Here is a 9,644-nt window from a genome sequence, read left to right on the forward strand (position 1 = left end):
GGGGGCCATTATCATGCCGAGGAAGTCACACCCTCGGACAGTAAGATTACGTTAGTGACACGTTACCATAGGAGGTCATACTGTAGAGAAAGAGTTTCGAAAAAGGGGTTATCCCTAACATGACTAAAGGGATGGTGGCTGCCACCACATTTAATGCATCTCACCAAACCTCCTGGCTGTATTTATGTGAAGAAGACTTTTGAACAGTTCTACTTTGGATGCCGCAACTCACAAGAGGTTTGGGAAGGTGTCTGATGGGACAAGCACTCAAGTAGTGGCCTAAACGATTAACAAATGAAGGGCCAAGATCATCTAAAGGGAACTATATAATGTAAGAGACCCTCCAGGGAGAGGGGATTAGAAAATCTATAGAGAAAACACTGTAGCAACAAAAACTGAAATTATATCCAAGTCTAAAAGAATTATATTCAAGAACTACTCTCCTCATACTTTGTCGAGACCTTCACGTCCGGTTCGGAGGGCGGGGATATCCCATGCGTTTCTGTTTTTATGACCAGAAATTTTTTATTGATTTCCCTGTCTTTTTTAGCTTTCTTTTAGACGGGGTTAATCTGCAAAGATGGGCTTCGGTCGGGATTGTTGAGTTTATGCTTGTAGAGAAAAGCTGGGGATCTAGGCCCAGTGATATTTTATTGGACCAGAAAGCTAGGAGTGTAAAAAAAAACGGCCCACTATCATAAGGCCTTCTTATTATGATGTGGACAACATTGAGAGAATAAACTGTGGCCCAAGGGCTGGAATATGTGTAGAAATTGATGGGCTGAAATGCAAGTGGGACTAGAATAATGGTGAGTTCAACACCCAATTTCTTCACAAAATATTCAAATTTTTTAGATAGGTAAATAATTGGAGAGAGGAAGGTGGGTTTTGAATCATCAACATGGGGCACCACAAAATTGCTTTCATCGTTTGGCTATCACTTTAAAGATATTTTAAGTGATATTTAAATAGCATATACAAAAGTATATAAAGTGTCTTTGTTGGATATGACTTGTGTCTAGTGCATCTATGCACTAGACACGATACAATTTTGGACACGTGTCCAATGCACAGATGCATTGAACACAAACTTCACTTGTCTTTGTTGCTTAGTAAATCGAATATGTTCAATTGCTGGTGAAACTGCAACTGAGTTTTGAAGAGGGTAAAAGCAACATTTTCTGTTTATGCTGCACTGTTAGCCGTGCACTCTATCATGAACATGCTTTTGGTACAAGTACTAAAATTATTGTTTAAAAGCAAAGGAACAAGGGCCCAAAATTAAGCGATATCAATGTACTAATAAACACAAGTCACATGAAATGTGGGGGGATTGGACCTCCAATCTATGTCAAGAATTGTTCTCACTTAAAATTTACAAGTGAAAAATGGCAAATGCCAACGAAATGTGAGCCCGCAATGGTACGTAAAATGTACAAATAATTCTAGTGCTTGATATATTTTTGTTTTTGCAATTTTTAGCTATGGAAGTTCAATTTCTATGTTCCTTAATAACAAAGTTGACATTCATAGCGTCATGTGACGTACCCGTTTGGAATAAAAATCCCTAAGTATCTATCATTTCATGGCAAAAAAAGTGTTTACCAAAGTGATGAGAATTGCACCAATTTTGAAACAAAGCCAATGGTGGGAATGGTTGACCTTACCCTAATAGAAATGCTTAGCCATTTATTATAAATAGAAGGTGTTTGATGCTGCATCATTTAAGTGTGTAGCTTAGGCATAAGTCGCTTCTGATAAGGAAAAGTTGGGCCAGGTGGGTCATCTTCAAGGATTCGGCAATCTTAAGATGTCTACCATCGCCATTGGTAATTTCAATTTTTTAACTTTTAATGTCTACCAACAATTTTAGTGTCTAATCAAAAGGGTTAAGGGTAACTATTATCTTTTCGTACTAATGTTTCAAAAACTAATTAAGTATCATTTGGCTGGATTGTGATTTAAGTTCTTGTCAATCATATATCGCAATCCGTGATTTATCCAATATTAAATAAAGCTAGTTGGATGAGGAGTTTTCTGTTATCAGCATCAGTTTCTCAATTTATTTAATAAGATTGAAATTCATGAAAATTCAATGAGACAAATTTTAGACCATATGTCTTATTCAATAGCAAACTTAACGACCATTGGATGAGTAAGATTAATGAATGATTAAACAGATAAGGTCATAACATATATATATATATATATATAATTTAATAACCCATAACATAATGATGCCTAATTCCATAGTACTTAATGATGCCTAATTTCATCACTAATGCTATATATGATAGAATTTTAACTTATGACGTCATCTGATATACAACAATTAGTTTTTTATGTAACCGGAGTTCAAATCCCAAATCTCTAATGCTAATGCTATATAGAATGTTTCATTCAAATTCATGTTTTAGTGAGCAAGAGTTTCTTCCTGAATGACACTATTCAGTAGAGTCGATCCTAATACAGATGGACAAGGAGGTCATAATTAATTTTTAAGCTGCAATATTTTATTATGGTGCACATCCTTAGCATGTATTTCCTTCATAAAATAAGTCGTATTGTGGGAATAGGGAAAACAAATTCCCAAACCTCAAAATTGTACATCCTTAGAACTGAACACAGTATTGGTGATTGCTCGATTTAGAGCTCTGCGCGAAGGGTTGTCATGCAATGTAACTTTTACGTAAGGACAATTTAAAACGCTTCTCAAAATGAGGGAAAATAACAAATTGGAGAGACTGCAATAAAAACTTTAATATAACAAATAAAAACACTATTTAACCCAAAATTTTTAAGACTATAAATTTGGATTTGATTAAGTTATATCAGATCATCAACTTATTTGTGGTAGGAACAGAGCCAGAACTTGAAGTTAGGGGGGCAATTTTGCTGTTAGTTGCGTTCAATGGCTCTAACTTCCGGTTTAGTTGCTTAACAGCTAATGAGTTTTTGTGTGTGTGTGTGTGTGTGTGTGTTTTATGTGTGCATTTAGGTATGAACAAAATTATTTTGTTTAAAATTTTTTGAAGGGTCAGGTTGTTCGTTTTAGGTAAAATTAGTTGATTGAGTTTAATTATTTTTAGCTTTACTATTGGTAATTTTTGGGCTTGTTTATTTTGCTTTAGATTTTAAATCTGGTCTTTAAAAGAAGGAAAATGCTAGAATTACAAACTTTTTTTTTACAAATTATTAATGTGATAAGTAGTTATTAGTAAGTAAAAATACGATGTAAGCGATGGACTCAGATACAAACCAATAAAAGTTTACTCCCACACCAATTTATAAAAATGTTATAGAAAATTTTGTAACTAGAGTAGTACTCCTAAAAGAATCAATGATAATATTAAGGGGGGCAAAGTGTGATTTTATAGAACAAAATTGTGAAATTGGTGACTATATATATATTAATAATAATAAAAATAGGGGGGGGCTATTGCCCCCAAGTCTAAGTTTCCCTCCGTCCCTGGTTTATGAGTTTCAGTTAGCTCAATTAATAAAGTTTCTGATGATTGAATAAGAGATTTGAGGTTTAATCTCAGTATCTTTATCTTCTTCAACTTGTTTGCCTTTTCTCCAAGTAGGAACGCAAAAGGAACAGTAGTTACACGTTCAAGCTCCAATTGAGAAGGCAAAAGTCACTGCATAAAGTTCCCCACAAAGGGTTTCCTTCAAAGAAAGGGAGATTTTTGTGAAAGTTATGCAAAAGTGAAAGGAATGGATACTCATGAATCATAATAAGAAGAGACTACACCGAAAAAATAACTCGTGCTGGGGGCAATTTGTGTACTTTTATTGTTCCCATATCCTAGAGAATAGTCACAAAAATGACACATAAGTCTATTCGACCATCATCATAGAAATAGCTTTAGTAGGGCCAAATAGCCACTCAATGATTTTCGTCCGACTGCCAGATTCCAAACAATGGAGGGGAACGACGATTTGACACCATTACATTAGAGAGTGGTGGGGATTGAGTTTGCCTCTGGGTGTCTCAAAATTTTCCCAAAGATATGAACACATTATTTTACAGAAGGCATTGTTGAAGATTGAAGAAGTAAAGATAGCACATGGGCACAGCCATAATGTCCCATCGAGCACCAATATCCAATTTGCATAGCTTTATTTATTTGAGCATTCACATGTATTTTATGCTACCGTTCCGATGTTGCTCATCACTTTCATATGTATATATAGTCATTAGAGCATGCTTACCAAAAAAAAAAATATATATATATATATATATATATAGTTATTAGAGTATTTACATATATCTTTACTATCATTCTGATGTAAAATTGTTGTTCATCACTTTTGTATGAATTTATTTTTTTTGCGAATAGTTCTAGTACCACAACTTCTTTTTGCTATAATTCTAATGTAAAATGGTTGTTCATCAATTTTATATGGATCTATTTTATATATATATATATATATATTTCCAATTACTCAACAAAGATTTAGCTCAACCTTTTAAGCTAAATATGTTCTAAAATGGCTAAATTATAAATTGCATATTCTAACTTTGATCTATTTTCAATTTAGTTCTTCAACTTTATCTTTATTATTATTATTATTATTATTATTATTATTATTATAATTTCTTATCAACTTTTTTTTTGAGAAAGAAAAATTTGATAAGAAATAATAATAATAATAATAATAATAATAATAAAGATAAAGTTGAAGAAATAAATATGCAAAACAACTTAGTTTTGGTATTTTATAATTTTTTCTTAAATTAAAAGGAAATCTAGAAAAGTCATAAAAAATCAGAAAAGATATATAAAATCGATATTTTTTAATCAAGGAAGAACAATAGGGGGGGGGGGGGAGAGAGAGAGAGAGAGAGAGAGAGGGAGAGAGAGAATAAGACTCTTAATCAAATAGAATAAAATGACAGGAAATTAAAATTGGAATGAAAAATAAAATAAAATTAGATGACTGAATTGAAAATATGTCAAAAATTAGAGATCACGGTTTATAATTTTCTTTAAAAAAATGTTCCACAAATTAAGCTACCATCCATAATCCATTGCACACCGTAGGACATAGCAGTGATACAAAAAACACAGGTTATATCGGCGTTTCTTTCCTGGGGGTTTTAAAATTGCCACTAGAGGTCAATATTTTTGTAGTCATGACAGTGTCAATAAAAGTTTGTACCGGTTAAACCACATTGCTGTTGTTCCATTTAAAGGACATGATGAAATAGTTTTATTTTTGTCCTTTAATCAACGTGATTAACATTTTGCCTAGTTGAACAAGACTGACTTTCAAGGTTGTGTTCGTGTTGCCAAGAAAAAAAAAAAGAAAGTAAAACACAGCCAAACACATTAGTCCTTGTTGTTTTAAAAATTAAGGAAAACACATTAGTCCTTGCATTAGTTACTCTCTCCTCCGTAGAACACCACCACTTGAAGAAGACCCCTCAAAATAATTAAGTTCAATGTTCGGTGGTCCACTTAACGAGCAAGTGAGTAGAAGAAATAAGTGGATATTGCAGTACTCTTGGATTAGTGATGGGTGTTCTGGTCGACATTAAGCTTTTAGAATTTGTTAAAGGTAAAAGTATTTCTTTTTGGAGAGGGCCACAAGTATGAAATAATTGGCTCTTTTTTTCTTTTTTTTAATTTTTTTATTTTGTTTTATTTTTTATGGGTTCCTTTTTTGAAGCACAAACTTTAAAAATATTTAGTTTGATTTTTAAAATTTTAAATCAAAGCTATATATATATATATATATATATATAATTGCACTAAGATAATACCATTGTCATCTATATTTTTTCGGTCTTGTTAATGGGTGCCATTAGAGTAACTATTAATAAATTATTTTAAGAAAATTTTGACACCACTTTAATAGGAAATATAAAAAGCCTTCAAAAAAAGTAATTTCTTTTATTTTTTTTAATTTTTTTTTATGTAAATAGTTTCTAAAAACCTTTCCTAAACCAATTCCCTTAGGGTATCTATTAACATTTCTCCTATTTTTTTTTCAACCTTTCTCCTTTATTGAACACTTGATTAATCTTGATGATCTATCAATATTCCCTTTCACACACACGCTATTGTAAAAACACTTAGAGCATGTTTAGTATACAGAGTGAAGATTAGGATATAGATATTTATAATTATTACTAAGAACAAATGATATTATGATGTAATAACTTTATATTATTACATTTGATTGTAAAATTACTTACATAATTAAAGTTTGTAAAGATGATGTATCTAAAATGTTCGAGCTTTTGTAAATATATTAATTTGACAATTTGTTACACAAATTAAGTAATAATTATTACAACTTTCAAAGATGAATGGTTAGTTTTCAATTTAATGAACTATATGTATAAGTTACAAATCCCTTTAATAAAGATACATTTTTTGATGAACCCCTTTAATAAAGATACAATCAAATAACCTAATAGCTATTTCATAAATAATCATTCTATTACAGGATGTGTATTATGGCATACCAAATATGTACAAATTAAAGTTAGTCCCTTTAAGGAGCCAATTATTAATAACCACATCACCCTTATTGTTTGCTTGTACATATTAGCTTATCAAAAGCGTTACTTCTACAACATTTTTACAATACTTTTACATTCGTTTATTAAAAGTGTTGTCTACAACATTTTTACAATATTTTCATAATAAATTATAGTTATTGATTCTAATTTAAATTTACTATCGAAATTACTTATTTGCCTCCTATAACAACCAATAACAATTTGTCACTAATTAAATTTGTTGTAAAAATACTGTAGACATTACATTTTTTTTCTTAAGGAACGTTGAATGGTGACTCTTGTTTTGTTTCCTTGGTAGGTATGGATTAAGGAACATTTAATGGTGACTCTTGCTTTGTTTCCTTGGTAGGTATCAAATTAAAGCTAAATTCACTTTTCTGCTCACATCAGATAGCTAGTAATGATCAATTGCCTATATTCTTACAGCTAAATTCTCCGCAGTAATGAGTAACGACAATAATGATCAATAGCAAATTAGCTTATCCATAATGATTAAGTTAATGACTTTCTACTGATCTAAAAATGTGCAGCTATCCTTATACATATAATAATTAATTACCTCAATGTCAAGTCCACGGGATCAGAAAAAACTCAGCAAAATAGATTCATCAAGATCACTTAAGATATATCCCATGATGCACTTTCAATGGTTTCTTATGAACTTGCAAGATTTTTGAGAAAAGTAATGTCAATCAAGCTAGGGTTATGGGAGACAATGTGATCATCGAAACCCTGAACCAGAGCCAAAGGACGTGAATACATGTCCATGCGCATATCGGTGGCCGACAGCCTATCCCTTCAATAAGCTTAACAGGAATCGACACGTAGTGTTTTTGTGCAAAGACAAACATAGTATGCAAAGTACAAGAAATTATTCATTTCCTCAATGGAGGATGGGAACACAATGACTCATTTCAAGTCCTTTCTGCTCTGTTAGGTTCCCTTTCATTATTTTCCTCTCAGGCTTCAATCCGATACGCTTTGCAAAAACAATGGTACGATGGATTTCATCAGACATGAAAATATTTTCAAACAAAAAGTCATTAACCTAAGGAAGACAGGAAGTGAAATTATATGTCACTCTATTTAATCATATCAAAGTACTCTATCTCTATCTGAATTCAGATTCTTGTCAACTCTCTCCTTAAATTAAATGTGCTAGTTGTTGGTGTAATCAATCAATTGACACGTTACCACCAGGCCTTTTCTTATAATAAAAAAATTTCATAATATTTCATATAATAAGGATGTTGTTATAACTTACAAGAATATTTATTTATAAATAAACCGATATCTCTCGGTGTTTTTACTTTTAAACGAAAATGTTTAAGATTTAAATCTTCCAAGTTTCAACTATCAAATTGTTAAAATAAATAAATAAAATTAATAGCATATGTGATTTTTTTTTTTTCCTCTGTTGGCTTGAGCATCAGGTAATATTAGGATTTATTAAATCCTTGCTGTTTAGAGGGAGATCAATTTCACCAGGGGTGTTTTGTAGTGATATTCAAAAAAAATTATCTAAAAAATAGAAAAAATATATATTTTAATAGAAAATTTGCTAACATATATAAATTAGAATTTAATAAGGCTCTGCTTAGGAGTTTATAAAGGAATGTAATGGAATGATCATTAAAGAAATGGAAAGAATTTAAGCAAGGGGAAAGGAATAGAAAAGAATGAAATAGAATGGAATTAAGTAACCTTGATTGGATGTTTTAAAATAAAAGAATGAAAATGAATGGAATGTAAGTAATCTTGTTTGGGAGCTGTGAGGACACAATTCGTAACAACTCCAAGATAATATTGAACTCGTACGTAAAGAGGGCCCAAACCCCAGCCCACCTCCAGGAGAAAGACTCCTCGAGCGAACACGATTTAATTCTATATGAATACCACGACAAACCACCGTCTGGTGACCAAGGCTTAGCCTTTCAAACCCACGCTCTACAAATGATATTGTTTGGGCCCTCTTTACGTACGAGCCCAATATTATCTTGGGGTCGTTACGAATTGTGTCCTCACAGGAGCAATATGGAGGGAATGAAATAGAATCATTTTATAACAATATTACTATTAGACCCCTATCTTAAAATAAATAGTTGAATATATAGGGGTATTTTGGGAATTTTAATAAAATTTTCATTAAATCTAAATCCATTCCCTCCTATTCCTCCCAATTTCGGGGGAACAAAAATTTGAGATTTTGAGGGCTTAGGAGGGAATGGGTATTCCCTCTTAACCATTTTATTTCCTCCCACCTAAACTCGCAAATAAGGGAATAAACTTTTCATTCATTCCGTTAAAACTCCCAAACAAGAGGGAGGGAAGAATATTCTAAAAATATTTTTTTCATTCCATCCTCCCAAGCAGAGCCTAAGAGAGATAAACCAAACATATTTTAATCAAATTTTTATTTAATTTAGTTTTAGGTGGTTTAAATAAGGGTCTGGTTAATGCATGTCTTTATGGCATACATTAATCATCAATTTTAAGAAAATTTTTATGAAAAATTGAAAAAACTGTCAAAATGGTAAGTTCCTTTATTATTTTTCCATAAAAAAATTTCTAAAATTATTTATTAATGTATATTCTAAAGGTAAACATTAATAAAATCCTTTAAATAAAGATAACAAAAAATTATCTTCATTTTATATTTTATATATATATATATATATATATATATGGAGTCGGATTTCCATGAAAATAGTAAATTGTGGGCATAGACAATAATACAAATCACTTTCACCAGTATTTTCATCATATGAATCATATGATAGTGCATGTGTCTTTCATGCAAGTCTACAAGAGCAGTGTTTGGCATGCTAAAGTGGGAAAACAAAACATGTACAGGTTCCGGCATTTAAAGTACTGCTTCAAGTCTCAATAAGACATTAATTATGAAAATGATTCCTAAGCTGTGAATATGATGTCTACCTAATGAGGTTGATAGGAATATGATACATATCTAATGTGATATATAGATTATAAGAGTATTTTTTTTTTCTTTTTCTTTTGAGAAAAAAAAAAAAATATATATATATATATATAGAGAGAGAGAGAGAGAGAGGTGTTTTGATATAGATTACTTCATGGGCAAAAAATG

The sequence above is a fragment of the Quercus lobata genome, chromosome 12 (genome assembly GCF_001633185.2).
Source record: "Quercus lobata isolate SW786 chromosome 12, ValleyOak3.0 Primary Assembly, whole genome shotgun sequence".
Classification (NCBI taxonomy): Eukaryota; Viridiplantae; Streptophyta; class Magnoliopsida; order Fagales; family Fagaceae; genus Quercus; species Quercus lobata.